Genomic DNA, 23,978 nt, shown 5'->3' on the forward strand with positions numbered 1-23,978 from the left:
GGCCAACATCTAAACCTGCAAGAAGACCTTCCAAGGACAGCAGTCTGCACACCATGTTCAGTGTTTCCTGCACATGTGTTCTTTTCCTCCAGCTGCTTTTTAACACTGTCTCATGGTCACTGTGCAACCAGCTCGCGGTGCTCCCTGGGGAAAGTTTGGGTTTGGGAAGTTTCCATCTTTGGCTTCTCTTTAATTTAAATAGATATTATGATAATTATGGAGGCGCTTATGTGCACCTGGGTGCACATGTGGAGGACAGGGGACAACTTTCAGACCTGACCTCAGGTCATCAGGCTGACCTGATGAGTGCTTTTGCTCACTGAGCCACCTTGCTGGACCTTTTCTGATGCTGCTGTTGTTTTAGTATTTGGTAAGAGCTAGGCTACCTGTAGGTTGCCACAGGCTGGTCTCAAAGACCCAGGCTCAAGAGATGCTCCTGCCTCAGCATCCCAAGTAGCTACAGATATGTATTACCTAGCTCTCTCTCTGTCTCTCTGTCTCTGTCTCTCTCTCTCTATATATATATATATATATATATATAATTTATTTTATTTTATGCGTATGTATGTTTTGCCTGCATATAGATCTATGTCCCACCTGAGAAGGCTGTTCTCAGAGCAGAAGAGGGTGTCAAATCCTGTAGCTGGAGGTTCTTTCTGCCAGGTCCCACCAGTATTCAGCCCCAAATAAACACACAAATGCTATATTAGTTATAAAACTGTTGGCTGATGGCTAGCTCTGTCTTCATTATTAACCCATTTCTATAAATCTATTTATTTCTACATGGCCTTATCTTACCAGAGAACACCTGGTGCGTCCTATCCTCCTGGTCTCTACATGGTGTCCCTAGAGGTCTCTCTCTGCCTTCCTTTCCCAGCATTCTCCTCATCTCCTCATCCCACCTATCTTTTTACTCATCAACCAGTAAGAGAAACGCATACACAGAAGGACATCCCCCATTAAAGTCCTCTCCTGGAATGGACCTTACAGCTACTGTGAGCTGCCATATGGGTACTAGAAACCAAACTCAGGCCCTCAGGAAGTAACCCATGCTCTTATCCACTACAGCGCTCTACATTAAAAATAACATTAAAATAAAATAACTCATTCTCTTTCCTTTTTCAGCTCCTCAGATTGCATGTATATTAAGCTCACAGTTGCCCCACAGTCAAGCTTCATTCAGAGGCTTTTTCTCTGTAGGTTTCACTTAGGTGGTCTTTGCTGGGTCCACAGATCCTCTTCGGCATTTAACTGCCTGTTCACTTTATCTAGCCATCCCAGGCATCACAGCTTTCATTTCCAAAAAGTGGGTTGGGATATTTTGATACTTTTACTGATAAATAACTGAGGTGTTTCTAATTGGCATGCACTAAAGTGAAAAATTTGGAAGAACTTTGATTTATGCTGCCACCAACCAAAAACTACAATCAGTGTAATGAATGTATTTATTCTTCATAATCCAAAGCTATTTTTCTTACCACTTTGCCATTCACTCTGCTAGTCTCTCCTTCTGTCCTCGTGGATAGTCACCTTCTGATCCATTTGATAGTAAAATACACCTACTGTGTCCTTTGTCCCAGATACTTCACCCACTCCTCTCCTGACCCAGCCCTCTCTTTAGTATTAACTGCCTCTGCCAGATGTGTTCAACACGCAGCCCATACCCTGCGTGTGCCCCAGGGTAACTGTGGATATAGCCCAACACAAAATTATAAACCTTTTGGTGACTTGATGGCACAATTCTTCAGTGTGAATTTCATCAATGACAATATCATATTCCAATCAAAAGATTAGATATGCCATCTAATAGTTCTTCTTCATAATGTTGTCACTTCAAAAATGTTGTTTAAATGGAATTGAACAGTATGTCATTTTGGGAACTGGCTTTTCTCAGCTCCTTCTGTGGAATTTGTCACTTTTTATTTATTAATAGCTTTCTGACAAGCAGTGGTGATGCATGCCTTTAATCCCAGCACTTGGAAGGTAGAGGTAGGAGGATCTCTATGAGTTCAAGACCATCGTGGTCTACAGAGTTAGTTCCAGGACAGATAGGGATATTACAGAGAGAAACCCTGTCTTGAAAAACAAAAAAATAGTATTCCATGATATGAATATAGTAAAGTCTGCATAAGCTCTTGGTGATTTGCATATATCGAGACTGTCTTCACTTTGAGCTCTGTCCTGGCTAGTTTTATGTCATCTTGACACAAGCTAGAGTTATCTGAAAGGAGGGAACCTTGATTAAGAAAATGCCTCCATAAGATCTGGCTGCAGGCAAGCCTGTAGGGCATTTTCTTAATTAGTGATTTGTGGGGAGGGCCCCGCCCATTGTGGGTGGAGCCATTCTGGGCTGGTGGTCCTAGATTCTATAAGAAAGCAGGCTGAACAAGCCATGTAAAGCAAGACAGTAAGCAGCTCCCCTCCATGTCCTCTGCACCGGCTCCTGCCTCCAGATCCTGCCCTGTCTGAGTTCCAACCTTGACTTCCCTCAGTCAAGGTGATAAGCTGAAACAAACCTTTTCTCCGCAAGTTTCTTTGGTTATGATGTTTCATCCCAGCAATAGAACCCCTAACACAAGTTCTTAGGCTGTAATTGCTCCTGTGTAGGTTTGGGGGTGAACGTAAATCTTCATTTTCATGAGAGAAATGTTTAAAAGTGGAATGCTATGTGGTTCAGTGTGTACTACTGACTGCCTGTAACTCCAGAGATTCGCCTACTTCTGCCTTATCTGTGCTGGGATTAAAGGGTGCACCACCATGCCCGAGAGAACATCTTTCCTGTATTGTAGGTACTAGTCTTCTCCCATCAAATACTCTACTCGGTTTCTCAAAACACTTTGTCAACTTTCATAACCTGTGCAGACCTGGTCTGTGAGACTTGAGATCTGAGGACCTGAAGGAACAAGTCAGGGCAACAGTCTAACGCGTACTTTTTTTTTTTTTTTTTTTGGATTTGGGTTATTTGTTTTGGGGGTTTTTTTGTGATTCTTTTTTTTTTAATTTTTTTATTTTTAAGTTTAAATTTAGATTAGAAACAAGGTTGCTTCACAAGTCAGTTCCAGGTCCCTCTCCCTTTCCCTCCCCTCCTCCCGTGCCCTCCCCCCAACTCCCCCATTATCCCCTCATTTCCCCAGGGAGGGTGAGGCCCTCCATGGGGGTGTCCATAGTCTGTCATTTCATATAGGACAGGGCCTAGACCCTCCTGTGGGAACACCAGACCTTGAGCAGAGACCCACTTCCCCTTCTGCCTGGGAGTAGGCAGCTGTAAGACAATGTTTAATAAAAACATGTTTACTAAAAACGATACAGTAAGTTCCTGGGAAAGGCCTTCCCACGGAAACCGCCCTGACCTCGACCTTGTCCAAAGACTAACCGCACCTTCAAAAAACCCACACACATCCACCTCTGGTGTCAGAGCAGAACCAGCCAGGGTAGAGGAGAGAGCAGAAGCTTCTCTGGTGGGAGCCTTTCTTAGGAAGTTTTTCTTGAACCTTTTTGGAGCCTGTTTAAAGTTTTCTTTACATCATTGAACGAGTCTCTGTGTTGTCAATCCCCGACACCCTCCGCACGTTCTCGGACACAGGCCGAGCAGCAGACGTGACAATTGGAGGTCCCACTGAGATCGTGAAAGCGAGGTAAGTGGACAGGGTTAAGAAACTATGGGGAATAGTTCCGGGAAGCTAGAATCATTGCAGTATCAACTAAAAAAGTTACTTAAAGAACATGGGACTGCAGTCAAGTCTAAAACCCTAGAAGGCTTTCTAAAATCGATCGAACGAGCCAGTCCATGGTTCATTACTGGGGGAAGCTTAAATATTCCAGATTGGGAGGAGGTTCGCCGTGATCTTCATAGACTTTTACGAAAAGAGGGATCTGAGTCCTTGCCCCCTACGACATTCTCCTTATGGAGATTAGTGAGGGGAGCACTTTTGACAGATAAGGTTCGTCACCGCCAGGTAGTTCAGGACACAAAAGAGGCTTTTTTAGAGTTACAAGAAACTGAGACTCAAGCCTCCTTGAGTTCAGGGGCAGAGAGTGATGATGAAGAGACCGTGACTGAAACTAGAGGCTCCATTGTTAGTGAGGATGAAGGGGAGTCTCTTAGGAACAACAAAAAAACGGGTAGAGGTCTCTGGGCAAAACCCAAATAAAAGGGCTCCAGTCAGAATCGGTTATATTCTTCTCGATCAGACCTAGAAAATGGAAGTAGCTCAGACTCAGACTCGTCACAGTCTGAAAAGGAACGGTTACTTGCTGAGATCGCAGCCCTTAAAAAAGAAATAAAAAAGATTCGAATTAAGGAAAGACAGGACAGGGAGAGAAACCCTTCCCCATACTCTGAAAAAAGGGACTCCTCCTATGAGATAACCCAGTCCTTCTCGGACCTGGAGGGAAGACCCAGAGGAGGGGTCCAATGCTGCCCGGTGGTGGCCCCAGTAATGGAAGTTCCAGATCCGAACAATTCTGGACAGGTCATTCGGCATCATAACCCTTTAAATTTTAAGGATATAAAACAACTTAAAGAGGCAACTTTAAATTATGGAGCACAGGCTCCCTTTACACTTTCCTTAATGGAATCTTTTGCGTCTCTTAATTTGACACCTGGCGATTGGCAGCAGCTTTGCAGAGCAGCTCTGTCAGGGGGAGATTATTTGATTTGGAGAGGTGAGTTTCAGGAAAGATGCAGCCAGACAGCCCAAAGAAATGCACAGGCCGGACAGCCCCAGAGAAATGTGGAGATGCTTACCGGGAGTGGTCAATACGCCACCATTCAGCAACAAATGCAATATGACATCGCAGTCTATGCCCAAGTGGCAGCAGCGGCCCAAGGGGCTTGGAAAGCATTGCCTTCCAAGGGAGGAGGGGATCATCTGTCCAAAGTCCTTCAAGGACCTTCCGAACCTTTTCAAGACTTCGTAGACCGTTTCAGTCAGGTAGCAGAAAGATTATTTGGGGGCATTGGGCCTGCGATGCCAGTCATCAAGCAGATGGCATTTGAAAACGCAAATAAATATTGTAAGGAAGCCCTTCGCCCCTATCGCAATAAAAGTCTAAATGACTATATCCGGATCTGTAGGGACATTGATGGGAACTTCATCCAGGGCCAAGTGTTAGCTGCTGCTATTCGGCCCCAAGTGGGGAAAGAAAGACCTACTCTGGGAAGGAGAAAAACATGTTTCAGCTGCGGCAGGGAGGGACACTTCCGTAGAGAGTGCCCTCAAAATAGTACTACGGGTCTCAAGAGACCTGGTTTATGCCCCCGTTGTCGAAGGGGATATCATTGGGCCAATAACTGCTACTCTAAAACTGACAGGGAGGGAAATTTCCTTTCTGCTAATAATAATCAGGGAAACGGGAGGAGGGCCCCACCCCAGGGCCCCCAAACCAACTTGTATATGACCCCTGCATCTGGCAGTGGCAGTGACCACGTCTCCAAGCCAACAGCTTTTGCTGGATGTCAGCATAGACTGAGGAGATAGTCTGGAGCCATGCTTATGCCCGCTATCTTAGAAAAACTGCAGTATAAACAGCCACGGTTTTAACAGATAAGACACATGGTCAGAAAAACATAAAGATTTACAGTAAAGTCAGACTCGGATGAAGAAAAACCTCTGAAGGTTTACAGTGTGTTTAAAAATATAAGTAGGAGTGAGAGAAAAAAATAAAAATAAAAAAACAACATAGTGTTAAATAGAGAGACCGGGCGTTGGCGGCACACACCTTTAATCTCAGCACTTGGGAGGCAGAGGCAGGCAGATCTCTGTGAGTTCGAGGCCAGGCTGGACTGACAGCCTCAAACAATACAGAGAAACCCTGACTCAAAAAAAAAATTTGGTAACAGTAAAGAGGTACTGGTAAAGAAAAAGAAAAGGACGAAGGTATATTGAATGAAAATTTTTGTTTACATTTAAGTTCTATTTTGTGAGTCATCTCTAAAAACTTTTGGCCAAAAGCCTGGCCTCTCCACCTTGCATCTACAGAGTTACAAGGAGTAGGTACAGCTGTACCCCATGACTGTAGCTCAAATGGAGGAATGATAAAAACATATAGGACTTTTTAACCTTTTTAGTTCAAGGATTGGCTGGAGTTCTTTTACATAGATTTCAATTAAGGAAGCTTCATTGCAACAGACTAATCATGACCTAGGGAAAAAGGATGACTGAAAGATGCATGTATGTTCAGAAAGTATGGTGTGGCCACACCGGTATGTATGAAATGTGATTGTGAATGCGTGAGTGTGAACTACTTATATGATTAAAAGGATACTTAAATCCCTTCAAAAATAGTTAAGAAGCTACCTGGACTGCTTTATATATAGCCAAAAGGAGCATCCAGCCAGTCTGTTAATGTTTTAACAGAAAAATTTAAGATGCAAATGAGGCCTTGTCAGCTAGTGAGAGCTCTACAGGTTAGATTGGGAAAGACTGCTCACAGACTTCAAATAATTTTCAAAAGTTATTTGGACACAGTATAGTTTACAATCTTTGAGTGATTTTCAGAAGTTTTTGGGAAATATTTAAAGGATATGTCCTTTTTAATGGGCATCTACAAATAATCTAAGTAATAATCCCAATTTACCTAGATAGTTAACCAAGGAGGGTAGACAAATCCTTCTACTGTTATGGTCCAGCTTCAACAGTTCATAAAAATTTTTTAGAAAATAAAAAAGGGGAAATAATGCCCCCAGTCCCCACATGACTCATCAAATATAACACTCCTCATTTAAAAATTTTATAATGTGAATGCCAGTGAGCTTCAGACAGATTCTGGCATGATGTAATTTGAGCAACCATTGCTCAGGTCAAATGGAGACATCCATGCACTAGACAGTGGAGAAGACCCTAATTTGGGGTCGAGGGCATGTTTGTGTTTTCTTGTAGGAAAAGAATAAACCTTCGTCAGTTGTCAGACCATTTAGTGAGATGCATGGAGCAGAGAAAAACTAGACCTGAGACCATGGGAGCCTATCTAAGCCAGTTTGAGTGAGATCTCCTAAATCAGTGTTCTTGACCCTTGATGTCATCGAATCTAGAGCCCAAGAAAGAAAGAAAACAGTCGGTTCGAGATTTCCAGTTTCTCAACAGACCTACTGCATCAACCTTCCGGACCCGTGAGTTTTCATCCCGAAGCCAACAGAGAACTGGAAAGACTAACTGTCTGCCCTTGACACACCTTGAAACAGCAGAATTCATTTTGCCAGTTTTCCCTTTAGGGGAAAAAAGGACCCATTTAAAGTATTTGGACATTGGTATGGACTATGAGTGGCAAAAGCCTCTTTTCAGTATTTGAACAGGACATGGTCACTTGATGGTTCCTGTTTCTGGAATCACGACTAGGCCAGTGTATTTTTCTGGAGAAATGCAACTTGTCCTAATGCGACAACTATTGTTCATATTTTTCGTAATGCTACATGTGTAACATCAATGATTGTACCTAATGTATCTGTGCAAGTGCACTTTCTAAATGCTTTCCTGAGCAGATCTTGAAACGATTGGAAACTTTATCAAATTGTAAATGTAAATCACATGCGGGTTACCCTTGTAACAGATGAAGGCTGGTAGAATGTTATGGCCCAGATCTGGTGATGGGTATGGTGATGGAGAGGCGCTATGTCAATGGGGGTCCTGGAAATGGTGGCAGTGGCAGTAGGCATTCTGGCTTTATGCCGAGCTCAAACGTGCCTTGTTCCAGAGACAAGAGATCCGTAACCAAGTATTGCTTAGCTTAGCCCATGGCAATCCCGATAGCCATGAAGGTTGGTTACAGATGATTTAAAGTTGGGGTATCTCCGATGACGGGCAACCTGTGGGGAAGACCCCTCCCACCTAAAACAGGGGTTCAAGGTCCCCCAAAGACGGGAAAGGGAGGGTGACCCTACTTGACCTAAGCCAGGAGTGCCTCATTTGAAAATAAAAAGGGGTGAATTGTGGGAACACCAGACCTTGAGCAGAGACCCACTTCCCCTTCTGCCTGGGAGTAGGCAGCTGTAAGACAATGTTTAATAAAAACATGTTTACTAAAAACGATACAATAAGTTCCTGGGAAAGGCCTTCCCACGGAAACCGCCCTGACCTCGACCTTGTCCAAAGACTAACCGCACCTTCAAAAACCCACACACATCCACCTCTGGTGTCAGAGCAGAACCAGCCAGGGTAGAGGAGAGAGCAGAAGCTTCTCTGGTGGGAGCCTTTCTTAGGAAGTTTTTCTTGAACCTTTTTGGAGCCTGTTTAAAGTTTTCTTTACATCGTTTAACAAGTCTCTGTGTTGTCAATCCCCGACACCCTCCACACGTTCTCGGACACAGGCCGCGCAGCAGACGTGACACCCTCCCCCAAGAGTTCAGGGTGAGAGTGCATCTCACATTGTTGGATGGGAGTCCAAAGTCTGTGTGTATACTCGGGATGAATACTGATCTACTGCCCAGGGCTCAAAAGATTACCTAGGCCTCCTCACTAACACCCCCATTCAGGGGGTCTTGATCAGTCCCATATTGGATTCCCAGGCATCAGCCTGGGATTCAAGAGTTAACCCTTCTCAGGTCAGCTGTTTCTGGGGTTAAACCAGCCCAGTCTTAACTCCTTTGGTCATCAGTCCTCCCCTAACTCGTACTTTTATGCACGAATGTAACAAAGAAAGCAAAAATCCATGGAAGGTTGAGTTCAGAAAGACAGCCATGTTAACAGGTCAGCCCTTTCCCAGAACTTCCTCAGGACAGACCAACTTAAACACAATTGGCTGGCGTGTACCAAGGATTCTGTCTGAGAAAGCACGCAAGCAAGGCAGAAGGCCGCATCCAGATTCAGGGCATACAGAGGGCAGCGCTTGGCACATCCCTTCACCAGACTGGGTCTTAGCTATGTTCTGACATCCAACAAGAATAAATATGTCTTATAAACTGAATGCAAATGTTTGTCGCATAAAGCACAAAATCACACCCAAGAACAACTGGGGGAACAAATGCACTTGAGGTAAAAGTCCCTCTGTCACTCTAGATATCCCCTATGTGGAAGGATTTGGCAATAGGGTGGGAGGGAGGGGGGGAAGGGGAGCGCGGGAAGAGGGGAGGGAGAGGGAACTGGGATTGACATGTAAAACAAGCTATTTAAAATTAAAATAAAAAATGATAAAAAAAAAAGTCCCTCTGTCTTTTCCCTGGACCCTCCCTCAGTTCCCCCAGGCACTGGTCACTACGAGTCATTCTTTTGAGCGTGCTCCCGCACTGTGCACATGGTCTTTATTTTGTGTGATGGGGGTTTTACCTGCTTGTACATCTGTACCCATGCATATGCAGTGCCTGGAAGCCAGAAGAGGACCCCAGATTGTCGCACCTGCTGTGCGGCCTGCATCCGAGAATGTAGCGAGGTGGTCGGGATAGATGACACAGAGACCGGTCGGTTGCTTTAAGAAAACTTTATCTTCCCAAGTCAGCTTAGGAGAGAGCTCTCAGAAGCAATCTCAGGAGAAGTCTCTCCAAGAAAAAGGGCTTCCCTTTTTTAAGGACTTTTGCCATCCATTTACATACCATTCTTTCCACTTCTCACCCTCCTGGCTGGTGGTTTAATCTCCGGCCCCAGAATCGGGGAGACACCACAGGGGGCAGGAAGAGGCATCTAGCCATAGGAGGTGTGGAAGGCATGGTATTTCAGTGAGCCAGCCCTATCTGAGCCCTATCAAGCTTTAAAGCACTGAATTGTTTTCAGTAAACAATACATAGATGCCTGCTCCCAGGCCAAAGGGGAAGTGGGTTTCTGCTCAAGGTCTGGTGTCCCCACAATTCACCCCTTTTTATTTTTAAATGAGGCACTCCTGTCTTAGGTCAAGTAGGGTCACCCTCCCTGGCCCGTCTTAGGGGGACCTTGAACCCCTGTTAGGTGGGAGTGGGTCTTCCCCACAAGTTGCCCGTCATTGAAGTAGCCCCACCCTTAAAATCATTTGTAATAAGGCTTTATGGCTATCGGGATTGCCATGGGCTAAGGCACTTTGAACTCAGCATGAAGCCAGAGCGCCTACTGCCACTGTTACCATTCCTAGGACCCCCACTGACATAGCGCCTCTCTGTCACCTGCCCATCCCCCGATCTGGGCCTTAGCATTCTACCACCAGCCTTTCTTTGCTACAAGGGTGATTTATAGTTACAATTTGACGGTCAAAACAGTGATAAAGTTTACAATTATTTTAAGATCTACTTAGGAAAGCATTAGAGAGTGCGCTTGCACAGATACATTAGGTACAATCATTGATGTTACACATGTAGCATTATAAAAAATATGAACAAGAGGCTTGTTGCACTATTTACAGGGTACCAATTTGTTCCTGTGGTGATGTAGTCTGTTGATTTAATGTCAGTAGTATCAGCCGAACATGCAACCCGAGTCAAAGTCTTTTTGTCGCACCAGGACAAACCACATTTCTCCAGAAAAACACACTGTGATTCCAGAAACAGGAACTACCGAGTCTGATATTTCAAGTGACCATGTCCTGTTCAAATACTGAAAAAAGGCTTTTGCCATTCATCACAGTCCATACCAATGTCTAAATGTTAAATGGGTCCTTTTTCCCCCAAAGGGAAAAGCTGGCAAAATGAATTCTGTTGTTTTAAGGTGTATCAAAGACTAGCTGCTAATCTTCCAGTTTTGTTGGCTTTGGGATGAAAACTCACGGGTCCAGGAGGTTGATGTAGCAAGCCTGATGAGAAACTGGAAATCTCGAACTGACTGTTTTATTTCTTTCTCGGGCTGTAGATTTGATGACATCAAGGGTCAGGAACACTGATTTAGGAGATCTCGAACTGGCTTGAGCAGGCTCCCACGGTCTCAGGTCCAGTTTTTTCTGCTCCATGCATCTCACCAGATGTTGTGACCGCTACTGAAGCTTTATTCTTTTCCTGTAAGAAAACACAAACATGCCCTCGACCCCAAATTAGGGTCTTCTCTACTGTCTAGTGTATGGATGTTTCCATTTGGCCTGAGTAATAGTTATTTAACTTTCATTATGTCAGAATCTGTCTGAAGCAGATTCCTCACTGGCATTTATATTTTATAAATATTTAAATGAGGAGTGGATTATTTAATGAATCATGGGGAGACTGGGGACATTACTCCCTTTTATTTTTAAATTTTGTTTGAACTGTTGAAGTTGGACCATAACAGTAGAAGGATTTGTCTACCCTCCTTAGTCAACTATCTAGGTGAATTGGGATCACTATTTAAAGTATAGTAGATGTCCTTTAAAAGGGACATAACCATTAAGTACCTTTGAGAATCATTTAAGGATTGTAAACTATACTATGTCCCAAATAGTCCTTTTTTTTTTTTTTAACCTGTAGCTCTCACTAGCTGACAAGGCCTCATTTGCATCTGAACTGACAAGGCCTAATTTGCATCTACACAGACACCTTTGGGGGTGGGGGCCTGCCAAAGCGGCAGGACAGTTCCCTGAAAAAACCTCTCTTCTCTCTCTCTCTCTCTCTCTGACTGGCTCTGAGGGCTTAACTTGAATTTTTTTGTTAAAATATTAACCGACTGACTGGATGTTTCTTTTGGCTATATCTAAATCGATTTAGGTAGTTTTTAACTGTTTGAAGGGATTTAAGTATCCCTTTAATCATATCCAAGGCAATTAGAACAGTTGCTTTTGTCAACATTCACGCATTTACATTTCACACTTCATACATACTGACGTGGCCACGTCCATACACACAGACCATGCATACATATCTCTCCTTGCCTAGGTTATGATTAGTTTGTTGAACTGAAACTTCTTTAACAGAACAACTCCAGTCAATCTTTTAATTAAAACTAAAGGTTGAAAAAGTCCTGTATGTCCCTCGTCATTTCTTCATTAGAGAAGTTTTGAGCTACACTCAGGGGCTACAGCCATACCCACTCCTTGTAATTCTGTAGATGCAAAGTGGAAAGGCCAGGCTTTTGCCAAAAGTTTTTAGAGATGACTCACAAAATTCAATAACCTACCCTATATAAATGTAACCAAACATTTTTATTTTATATGCCTTTGTCTTTTTCTTTACTGAATACTAATACCTCATTTATTAACTGTTACCAGTTTTTTTAAATTTACCCATCTTTAATCTATCCTCCCATTGAGGATGATCCTCCAAACCACCCTCTAACTGAGGGCAACTTTTCATCTTAGGTTCCCTTTCTTTTTTTGACCTTTGTTAGGTGAGGGCCTAGACATTTAATCCAATCCACCCTTCAACTGAGGGTTTAATCATGGAGATATCAAATATTTTTAATAAAGCAGAGATTCCCCTTTTAGGAGGGGAAACTCAGACTCTCGTGTTGGCAGCAGCCACTCCCAATGTATTTGTTAGTGCTATAAAGGCGATGAATGGGGAGCTGCAGTGACTAACTGCCATCAAAACGGTGGGAGGGGTTTTCCTCACCAGTGTCCATACTTCCCTTACCTGAGTTTGGCAATGTTTGGATCATTTTTATCATGGCGAGCATTCCTAGTGTCGGGAGCAGAGTCGGGGTCAACATGCCTGATGCACCGTTCGGGGACCCAAATAGGCTTCTCACTTCCTGGAGGGAAAACACAAACAGCCCCTCGGACCCTAGCTAGTAGGGAGTGGGTGGCTGCCATTTTCCTGTAATCAAATCCTTCCATCTGACCCATCCCAAAGACTGGGAGGGTTTGTTCCAATGTCTCTCCATGGCAGACAAATTATTACTGTCTATGGTCAAAAAATTTAAAATATAAAGTATGGTGGATAACTGAATATTGGGGAGGTAACATACTCCCCCTTTTTATTTTCTTAAAATACTGTTTGAGAGTGGCATGGGTGCGCTCCACAATGGCCTGTCCGGTGGGGTTGTGAGGAATACCAAAAGAATGGACAATGTGATGTTCCCTGCAAAAGGCAGCAAAGCGATTGCTGGCATAGGCAGGGCCATTGTCCGTTTTTAGGGCATCTGGAACACCCATGTAGGCAAAGGCCTGCAGGCAATGAGAAATAACATCTTTAATCTTCTCTCCTGAGTGGAGAGAGGCAAAAATCAGTTTAGAATACGTATCCACCGAGACATGCATGTATTTTAATTTCCCTGCCTGTGGCAGGTGAGTGACATCCATTTGCCAGAGATGGTTGGCCCTGAGGCCCCGGGGATTTTCCCCTCATTGGGAGAATTATGATAAGGGGCACAATCAGGGCACTGAGAGGTAATCTGTGTAGCTATGGATAAGGGGCACCCAGTGTGAAATTTAATGGAGCGGGCATTTAGATGATACCGCTCATGGAGCTGGTGGGCCAGCTGCTCCTGAGTAAATAAGACCCTAGGGCGGGTCAAGGAGTCAGCAATTTCATTGCCCTGGGCAAGGGGTCCTGGAAGGTTAGTATGTGCACGAATAAATCCCACATAAGCAGGGTGGATGCGCTGCCAAATAAGATGTTGGAGCTGAACTAATAAGGAACGAACCTGGGAGGTTGGAAGAACATATGGAGAAGTTTCTAAAGGTCTAACAATGTTGGCAACATAAACACTATCAGTATATAAATTAAAGGGCTCTCCCTCAAACATTTGGAAAGCCATCAAGCATGCAAACAACTCGGCGGCTTGTGCTGACATCTGCCCTATGGGTACCCTCTTCTGCACCTGAGAAGAAACCACCACCGCGAAACCCTTGGAGGAGCCGTCTGTAAAGACTGAGCGAGCTCCAACTAGAGGGTTCTCCTTTAAAATCTTGGGAAAGATCACAGGGTGTTGTTTGAAAAAAGACATCAAGGGGCTGTTGGGATATTGGTTATCAAACTGTGCGCCTGTAGATGTAATAAACAGGGTCCACCCATCATGGAAGATCTGTAGATGTTCCACCTCCTCCTTACCATAAGGAAGGATAATTTTATCAGGACTCTTTCCAAAGGTTTGAATGCTAAACTTGTGCGCCTTCCACAACAATTGTAAAATGAGATCATAGTACGGGGTCACTACCTTCTTAGGGAGGCTGACAAATGTACCCAATAAATAGGACCAGTCTGCCAAAACACGGCAGTGGGCGAAAAGCTAGATGAAAGTACAACCAGAACAAGGGGCTGCCCATAATCTATACGCCGAAGGTGGGCTTGCTCTATACTTCTTAACAACAATTGTAGGGCTTCCCTGGCCTCTGGGGTAATCTGTCTAGGGGAAGTTGGAGCAGGATCCCCAGGAAGAATATCATAAAGCGCTTTAAGAGCCCCTGTTTTAATAGAAAGAGAAGGACGAAACCATTGCACCTCTCCCAAAAATCTTTGCCAATCATGAAGTGTTTTTAAATTTGAACAATCGATCTGGAGTCTTTGTGGCCGGAGGCCAGTTTGTTGAATTTGATGACCCAAATAAGTATAAGGGGTCTCTTTTGGATCTTTTCAGGAGCCAAAATAAATCCTCGGGCCTCCAGAAGCTCCTGTAGCTCTGCAAAGGCTATGTAACATTGTCTTTCTTCGGCCGCGGCCAAAAGAATATCATCCATGTAGTGGATAATGTAAAGGTCAGGGAACTTACGTCTGAGGGGATCTAAACAGGCAGCTACATAAATCTGGCATATAGTTGGACTATTAGCCATCCCTTGGGGAGCACCACCCATTGGAAGCGAAGGGCAGGCTCCCTAAAGTTAATCGAAGGAAGGCTAAACGCAAACCGAGGACTATCTTGAGAATGCAAGGGAATAGAAAAGAAGCAATCCTTCAAATCAATAACAATCAAATGCCAGTCTTTAGGAATGGCCACAGGCACGGGCAAGCCAGGCTGCAGAGCCCCCATAGGCTGCATGGTCGCATTCACGGCCCTCAAGTCTTGTAGTAACCTCCATTTCCCTGAAGATTTTTTTATTACAAATATAGGGGTATTCCAAGGGGACGTGGAAGGAACCAAATGACCTGCCTCCAATTGTTCTTGAACTAGCTGGTGAGCCGCCCTTAGTTTCTCCGCTGGTAAGGGCCACTGTTCCACCCATACCGGATCATCTGATAGCCATGTGATGGGTATGGGGGCTGGCGGCGCAACAGTGACCCTCATCAAAAATGGCCAAAACCCTTCCTATCCCCTGGGGCCCTGGTCTCCAAAGGGAGGGATGCCACAGGGCAAACCTCTCCCTGTTCTAATTTACCCAGTTCCCTCCCCGGGCTCCAGCCCCTACCTTGTGTCATCTGGGGGCCCCTGCTTTTGGACTTTGGTGCCTGGGTGGTGAGGACCACTCCCATTTCTTGCATGAGGTCCCGTCCCCAGAGGTTAATAGGGAGGCCAGGCAAAACATATGGCTGGAAAAGCCCTGTGTGGCCCTCAGAGTCTTGCCACTTTAGGATTCTGAGGCTTTTTTGGGGCACAGCCTGTCCTATTCCCTGGAGGGTCACTGTCCCTTCCTCTTTCGGCCAAGCGGGGGGCCAGAATTTATCTGAGAGGACAGAGAAATCTGCCCCAGAATCTAAAACGCCCCTAAAGAACTTGCCTTCTATCTTTAATGTAAGCTGGGGGCGGTTCTCCATAGTGGCTACCCAAAATGCTGCTGGGCCGGTACTTCCAAAACCTTGGTTGCCCCTTTTCTCTTTAATTTTTCTAGCCTCACAAGGAGCTGTAGGGAGAAGGAGTAACTGAGCAATCCGTTCTCCTGCAGGGATGGCAACAACCCCACTGCCCACTGATGTCATTATTTTAATCTCCCCCTCACTATCCTGGTCTATAACACCAGGGTGTACCTGGATGCCTCGAAGAATAGTACTGGACCGTCCCAAGAGTAGTCCGACCGTGCCTGGGGGCAATGGCTCATGCACCCCAGTAGGGAGGGCCTGGATCCCCATTTCCGGTGTTAGGATTGCCCCGGCGGAGGGAGCGAGGTCCAATCCTGCACTCCCTGAGGTGGCTCTAAGGAGGTCTGAGATATGAAGGGGTTGCTCTGGGGAGAAAATAAGTCCTGCCACTGCCCAGAGCAGGGGTCATTGCCCCGTACACATTGGTTTTGGGGCCCTGGGGCGGGGCCCTCCTCCCGTTTCCCTGATTATTATTAGCAGAAAGGAAATTTCCCTCCCTGTCAGTTTTAGAGTAGCAGTTATTGGCCCAATGATATCCCCTTCGACAACGGGGCATAAACCAGGTCTCTTGAGACCCGTAGTAGTATTTTGAGGGCACTCTCTACGGAAGTGTCCCTCCCTACCGCAGCTGAAACATGTTTTTCTCCCTCCCAGAGTAGGTCTTTCTTTCCCCACTTGGGGCCAAATGGCAGCAGCTAACACTTGGCCCTGGATGAAGTTTCCATCAATGTCCCTACAAATCCGGATATAGTCATTTAGACTTTTATTGCGATATGGGCGAAGGGCTTCCTTACAATACTTATTTGCATTTTCAAATGCCATCTGCTTGATGACTGGCATCGCAGGCCCAATGCCCCCAAATATTCTTTCTGCTACCTGACTGAGACGGTCTACGAAGTCTTGAAAAGGTTCAGAGGGTCCTTGAAGGACTTTGGACAGATGATCCCCTCCTCCCTTGGAAGGCAATGCTTTCCAAGCCCCTTGGGCCGCTGCTGCCACTTGGGCATAGACTGCGATGTCATATTGCATTTGTTGCTGAATGGTGGCATATTGACCACTCCCGGTAAGCATCTCCACATTTCTCTGGGGCTGTCCGGCCTGTGCATTTCTTTGGGCTGTCTGGCTGCATCTTTCCTGAAACTCACCTCTCCAAATCAAATAATCTCCCCCGACAGAGCTGCTCTGCAAAGCTGCTGCCAATCGCCAGGTGTCAAATTAAGAGATGCAAAAGATTCCATTAAGGAAAGTGTAAAGGGAGCCTGTGCTCCATAATTTAAAGTTGCCTCTTTAAGTTGTCTTATATCCTTAAAATTTAAAGGGTTATGACGCCGAATGACCTGGCCAGAATTGTTCGGGTCTGGAACTTCCATTACTGGGGCCACCACCGGGCAGCATTGGACCCCTCCTCTGGGTCTTCCCTCCAGGTCCGAGAAGGACTGAGTTATCTCATAGGAAGAGTCCCTTTTTTCAGAGTATGGGGAAGGGTTTCTCTCCCTGTCCTGTCTTTTTTTAATTCGAGTCCTTTTTAGAGCCTTTTTAAGGGCCGAGACCTCAGCAAGTAACCGTTCCTTCTCAGACTCTGACTCGTCAGAGTCTGGGTCTGAGCTATTTTCATTTTTTAGGTCTGACAGAGTAGGATATACCCGATTCTGACTGAAGTCCCTCCTTTTGGGTCGCGCCCCGAGATTTCTATTAACTCTTTTGTTGTTGCTAAGAGGCTCCTCCTCATCCTCACTAACAATGGAGCCTCTAGTTTCAGTCAGGGTTTCCCTAGATGATTCACTGTCACTCTCTGCCTCAGAACTCAGGGAGGCTTGAGTCTCAATCTCTTGTAACTCTGAAAAAGCCTCTTTTGTGGTCTGGACTACCTGGCGGTGGCTAGCCTTATCTGTCAAAAGTGCTCCCCTCACTAATCTCCATAAGGAGAATGTAGATGGGGGCAGGGACTCAGGTCCCTCTTTTCGTAAAAGTTGATGAAGATCACGGCGAACCTCCTCCCAATCTGGGATATTTAAGCTCCCCCCGGTAATGAACCATGGACTGGCTCGTTCGATCGACTTTAGAAAGCCCTCTAAGGTTTTAGACTTTACTGTAGTCCCATGTCCTTCAAGTAACTTTTTAACTTGATACTGTAATTTAAGCTTCCCAGAACTATTCCCCATGGTTTCTTTTCTTTTTTTTTTCTTTTCTTTTTTTTTCTTTTTTTTTTTTCCAATCTGTCCCTGGCCAGAAAAAGAGACGAACCCGCTCACTTACCTCGCTTTCACGATCTCGGTGGGACCTCCAATTGTCGCACCTGCTGTGCGGCCTGCATCCGAGAATGTAGCGAGGTGGTCGGGATAGATGACACAGAGACCGGTCGGTTGCTTTAAGAAAACTTTATCTTCCCAAGTCAGCTTAGGAGAGAGCTCTCAGAAGCAATCTCAGGAGAAGTCTCTCCAAGAAAAAGGGCTTCCCTTTTTAAGGACTTTTGCCATCCATTTACATACCATTCTTTCCACTTCTCACCCTCCTGGCTGGTGGTTTAATCTCCGGCCCCAGAATCGGGGAGACACCACAGGGGGCAGGAAGAGGCATCTAGCCATAGGAGGTGTGGAAGGCATGGTATTTCAGTGAGCCAGCCCTATCTGAGCCCTATCAAGCTTTAAAGCACTGAATTGTTTTCAGTAAACAATACATAGATGCCTGCTCCCAGGCCAAAGGGGAAGTGGGTTTCTGCTCAAGGTCTGGTGTCCCCACACCAGATCTTCAGGAACCGGAGTCACAGGAGGCTGTAAGCTACCATGTGGGTGTTGGCAACCCAACCCTGGTCCTCTGCCCAAAGGAGTGCCCTCACCTCTAAGTCATCTCTCTAGCCCACACACACTACTTCTTAGCAGTTTGTGTTTCTTGTCTGTTTTATTTGGAATGATTGTGACGGTATTGCATTAATTATTATTTTTTATTAATATTATTATATATTTTCTTTTTATATATTATATTATTTTTATTATTCATTTATTATAGTGTGTGTGTGTGTGTGTGTGCGTGCGCACACATGTGCACACTCACCAGTGCTCATGAGGCAGAGGAGAACTCTGAGGGGTCAGCTGTCTTCTTCCACCTTCTCTGCCCAAACCCCAGAAAGCCGTGCTCGGATGCTCACAGAAGTAGTGGAGACTCTGAGGAGGGGCTTGTTTATCCCAACAGCCTTGGCCTGCTGGATCCCAGCACTGGTTCCTCTTCTGCTGGGGGAGCACCTCATTCCAACAACCTTCCCTGAGCCATATGGAATAGGACCGGTCTCCCCACCCTTACCTTCGTCCAGGACTGCTCTTGCCCAGTCAGCACATCAACACCTAATATAACACGTCGTTAGTGTTTTCTGTCTCTCCACTCCCAATCACAGTGGTACCCTTGGCTTTGGTCCTGCTCCAGTACCCAGCACCTGACGCAGGCTGGGCTTTCCATAAGGACCATTTCAATAAATGAATGAAAGCCTGTACAGAAATGCAAGAATTGGAGCGAGTATATTGTATAGTAAATTGTGATCTAGAACAGGCTGTCCTGAAACTCTCTGTAGACCAGGCTGGCCTCTAACTCACAGAGATCCACGTACCCTTGAACTCACAGACATCTGCCCACCTCTGACTCCAAGTGCGAGGGTCAAAGGCGTACGCCCCCACTGCCCAGCATTCTGGTTAACTGCAGAGTTTGTTTCACTAAAAACAGAAAACATGCTAGCTAGCGCATCCAGGAATTAAACAACAAAAATGAAATGTATTTATAAGGTTCTTAAATGCTTCCAATCAGAGAAGGCGTCCCAGAAAAACGAATTATTGTCTTTTGGTAAAACTCATTGCCTGTCTTTTTGTGCAGTGGATGAGGACTGAGGAGAAAGAGACTGCAGTACATTTCCATCGTTATTTGCGATTATGTTTTGGGAATCAATGCAGCGACTTTGTGTCGGGTGTTTTTCATCTCAGCATCTGACACCTGTAAAAGCAACAATTAAAATCCAATCTTCTACTCAGTGCAAAGGGGAAGAGAGCAAAAGCCGGAGAACACTACACTGAGCAAAGACACTGTCAGTCTGGCCTCTAGCCATCTGAGCACTGAGAGATGAGTACAAGACAAGCTGCCTTGCTGTCCACGCATTCGTGCTATTCTGGAATGGAAAGCCACTAGGATAAGATCCTACGTCCTAGCAAAACACACATGGGTGCAGTAATGTGGTTTTCCAGTTTAGTGGGATTCGCAGCCCTAGAAACAAGCCTATCTCTGTCACTTGCTGTCCACAGTGATTAGGGTACCAGCTCAGACAGATAGAGAGCTCACTGTTCTCACCGAAGCCAACTACACCAGCACTACACTAGAAAAACAGGATCCTGGCATTAAACCGTGTTCTGGGCATTGTAAACTTACTTACTGGTCTAAGATCACTGCAGCAAATCAGAAGAAACTGGGTCCCCTCCTGTTTAGGAATAATATTTACTCTTTCTTTGAAAACCATTTGTAACTTCTATTTATTTTCACTTTATGTATATTTAAGAGCTCTCCTGTGGCAGTCAAAGGACAACTTGCACAAATAACTTTTCTCTTCTGCTGGTGTCAAACATATACCCACTCACTGGCTTGATGCAACTGCCTTAATCTACCTAACCAATTATCCAGTCCTGTAAACATTTAAAGAAAAATGGGGTGGGGTGGGGTGTAACGATTCGGTGGGAAAGCAAAGTTACAGCGCGTCATATAAATATGTTCTGGCAGTGGTGGCGCACGCCTTTAATCCCAGCACTGGGGAGGCAGAGGCAGGCGGATCTCTGTGAGTACCAGGCCAGCCTGGACTACAGAGCGAGTTCCAGGACAACCAAGGATACACAGAGAAACACTGTCTCGAAAACCCAAAAATAAGTAAATATAAATAGCAAATGTATGGTCTCCCTCTTCACTTCACAGGGGTTACTAATATCCAGACGTGGCGTAGATGGCTAAATTATAAATAAACACTGCTATTAATCTTCATGGCTCTGAGTCAGGCAAACAGGGACATGTCTCGAGATGAAAACCACTGCGTTAAGAACCAGAAGACTTGGGGTCCAAAGAGAACAAACGTTAGGTGACCAGGAAGACTGGAGAACTGCGCGTAGGATCCACGAGTTTGTGGAAGAGAAAACAAAACTGTTTTTTTTTCCCCCCGAATGTGTCCGACGTGAAGTTTTCGGGTTTCTGTTGAATGTAACTGATGAAGAACCTGTGAAATCCAAGGCGGAGCTCCAGAGCTTCGGCACCACCGCTCTGGGTCGGGGAAGGTGTTTGAATGACTACGTCAGTCTGGTTGCCTAGTATTCCTTATTTGCGATTTCCTTACAGAAAGGAAACTGCTTTTCCTTGAAAACCGATCGGAAGACGTGGGAAACGATACGTTTAGGGGAGCTTTCCGGCGCAAAGCCGCCACCGAGCGGCTTCTCAAAGGCGGCCGCGCTCCGCCAGTTTCATTCGATGCGCTCGACGCTCCTCGGCCCGCGCGCTAGCCCCGCGGCGGCAGGAGTCTGCGCTCTGGGCTCGACTGAGGCTCCCTGGTCGCTCGCGCTCTTCTCTCCTTCCCCAAGATGGCGGCGGTCGGCGGCGCCGAGGCGGGATCCGAGCGAGCCGAGTGAAGGTAGCGGCGAGCGGAGCCCCCACCAGACCGGGCCGGACCCCCACCCCGGGGCGGCCACGGCCCCGCCCGGCCTCCGCCCACCGCTCCGGCCCCGCGACACCGCCCCGGAGGCGCCTCAGGCCCGCTACGGCCTAGCTCGGGGGGGGCCAAGCCGGGGACTGGAGTAGCGGCCGGAGCCGCCCCGGCGTAGGGGCTGGAGCGGGCCGCTGGAGGAAGGCGGCGGGAGCTGTTCAAACGGGGAAGGCGGGAAAGCTGCGGGGCCGGGAGGGGGCGTGCGGCCGCCCCGGGGGACCCGCGGCCCGCGCCGCCCCTCCCCCTGCGCCGCCTCCGGGGTGCCTGGGGCCGACGGGCGGGCGCGGGGACCGCCGCGGGTCGGGCGGAGCGCGGCTGGGGACCCGGGGCGCGGGGGCCGTCTGGGGGCCGTCAGGAGGAGAGAGGGAGAGAGAGGTCCCGGGGCGGGCGAGAGGGCTGGGCGCGCGGCGGGCCGCAGAGGACGCGGGCGGCCGCCTGCGCCGCGCGGAGCTTTGTCGGACGGGGCTACCTGTGGCCGCGAACCTGCCGCGGGGGTCGCGGCTGGTCTGGGGGGCCGGGGGCGGGGGAGCCTTGCGGACAGACGAGCCCCGCGTGTCCTCCGCGCGCCACCCCGTTCGAACGAGCCTTCCCGGTTGGAGTCGCCTCCGTGCGGGCCGCCCCACTTCTCCCCCCAGAACCGCCGCCAGTGTCACGAAGAAGACACCACCGTCCGTCCGCCTCGCCGTCCCCCAGCCCTGTTTCCAAGCCGCTGGCCCGACTCTGTTCCCTCGCAGCAAACGAGTAAAAATGTTAAAAAGACTGCATCCGAAGTGAAGCCTGTTGATGGCACGCGGCTGCTCACAGCGCGGATCTCCGGTCCCGTGGAGCTGAGTGTCCGGCGCGGTGGTCGCGGTTCGGCCGGATTGCAGCGCCGTACGAGGAGGTCCGGTGCGCGTTCCCCGCCGCCGTGGACATCTCCAGGTTCCAAAGCTGGCAGGGGCTGGGAGTGCTGCCTAGGTAGGTCCTTGGAAAGGGGTGTGGCAAGGATTCCGAGACATTCCCGGTGAAGGAGGCCTGCGGAGATCAGAAGACTTCGCCTGCACCGTGCTTGACACTTGGCATCAACTTTTCAGAGATGGCAAACCGCTGGTGTCGTTCTTGTTCGCCTGCACAGCCTGGCAAGTTTGAAGTCCTGAAAACAGCCTCGGAGGACGCTCCCGCCCGGAGGAGACCTTCCTTGCCCAACTTTCTGGGAGGATTTTCTTCATTCTTTTTTAATTCCTATCTATTCTGGGATGATGTCACTCGATAGTGGTTGATGGAACTGAGGTTGCCTCCAGAAAATCATTTTCTGAAACTTTTTTTAAACAGTTACAGCTTGAATTTCCAAAATAACAAAATACTACCTCTGAAGATTCTAAGTTTTTTCATAATTAACTTGGGTTATCCAAAAAATCCGTGCCTGAAGGTTGACTCGAAGTTTTACTTCTAAATGGAACAGCAGCTTGCTTCTTTTTCATATCCTGAAGAAAAACCTCAGAAGAACCAATTCACAATTTTCAAATTTCCTAAGCATTCACTTTTTATAACGGCATAAACAGTATTAAATAATGAAGTTTATTTTTACTGTGCTTCCTGAAGTTGACAACATCGAATTTTGTAAACTCCAAAATTATGGAATTCAAGAGAATGGGTTTTAGCATCTGTTTTATGTTTGCCAACATTTAATGTAGCTGTTTTCTGATGTGAGAACCCAGCCTACACTTTTTTCATCTTCATTAACCCTACCAGTTTGCTTCCTACCCCTGAACCCTCAGTTTATCTCGGATAACATTTGAGACTTGGCAGGAATATCAGGGGTTCATCTAATCTTGTATAAATGTTGCCTGAGCTCTGCTTTCTTTCGCATTGCTGCTTGAGATATTTTCCCCTGGTACTGTCTTCTCTAATGAGTCTGCCACGGCTGAACCCTGAGCCATGATTCAGGGCCCATCAGTTTACATAGCCTGTGGTTAGTCCATGGTATTCCTCAAGTTCTGGGCTGCCTCACATATCAGTAAATGGACTCGTGTTCAGGGCTCACTTATTTTCCCTATGAGCATTTGGTCTTGTAACCTGTAAAATGTTCTTCAGTATTTTTGAGAAAGTTCCAGTAGTAGCAGGCCTAACCCTAATACATAAAACCAGCACGCCTGTGCTGACCTGCCTTCAGGGGCATTTCCTAGTTCCTTTCCACACCTTTTTAAAATCTAGTTTCTTATAGCAGTCAGAAAATAACTTTCTCATTTATAGTAAAAAGCCCTGCCCCCCCAAATAAGACATTGCTTAGTTCTATTTCATATTAGTTTTAAAGCAGTCAAGGGGAGAGCTCATGAGTGTCAGACCTGCCTTAGCTTCCATTGAAAGTATATTGGTGTGGAACAGGCACCGATGGCTCGTTATAAGGTTAAATTCGAGTGTTGGAACTTGTGGATGGGGAGAATGCTTTCTCAGGAATTACCTGGTGTGAAAAGCCTGGAGCTGCAATTAAAGCTATTCTACTTGGTATCAGCCTGTGAAAGCCAAGGTGACCAGTGTGGCTTTCTAATAAAGTCATCATTTTGTACTAGTGAAAAGATTGCCGTTGTTCATTTGTTTGACACAGGGTCTCCCTGAAAAGCTCTGGCTGCCCTGGAACTCACCGTGTAGACCGCGCTAGCCTCAGATGCAGAGATCCACTTGCCTCTGCCTTCTTGAGTGCTGGAATTAAATGACCTGGCGAAACTGTCATTCCCGGTGATCCACCTTTATTACCTTTAA

General features: G+C 46.6%; 1 protein-coding gene and 1 long non-coding RNA gene across 3 annotated transcripts in view; one reads left to right on the forward strand and one right to left on the reverse strand.

Annotated features, from left to right (window-relative positions):
- Positions 1 to 19,016: 19,016 nt before the first annotated feature.
- LOC121135692 lies at positions 19,017 to 20,967 on the reverse strand. The gene is made up of 2 exons (XR_005872789.1): positions 20,760 to 20,967; positions 19,017 to 19,501 (listed from the first exon to the last, which is right to left on the reverse strand). It is a non-coding gene; the product is annotated as an uncharacterized LOC121135692 (long non-coding RNA).
- Positions 20,968 to 21,075: 108 nt separating this feature from the next.
- The window catches only part of Hmgxb4 (HMG-box containing 4), a 37,143-nt gene continuing 34,240 nt past the window's right edge, over positions 21,076 to 23,978 (forward strand). Inside the window, exon 1 of one of the 2 annotated variants that reach the window (XM_005077750.4) lies at positions 21,076 to 21,167. The gene's annotated coding sequence lies outside the window, so the exon portion shown is untranslated. The remainder of the gene's footprint in view (positions 21,168 to 23,978) is intronic. The other variant, XM_021231629.2, reaches the window with a different exon arrangement.

The sequence above is a fragment of the Mesocricetus auratus genome, unplaced genomic scaffold (genome assembly GCF_017639785.1).
Source record: "Mesocricetus auratus isolate SY011 unplaced genomic scaffold, BCM_Maur_2.0 Super-Scaffold_100041, whole genome shotgun sequence".
In the NCBI taxonomy this organism is placed as follows: domain Eukaryota; kingdom Metazoa; phylum Chordata; class Mammalia; order Rodentia; family Cricetidae; genus Mesocricetus; species Mesocricetus auratus.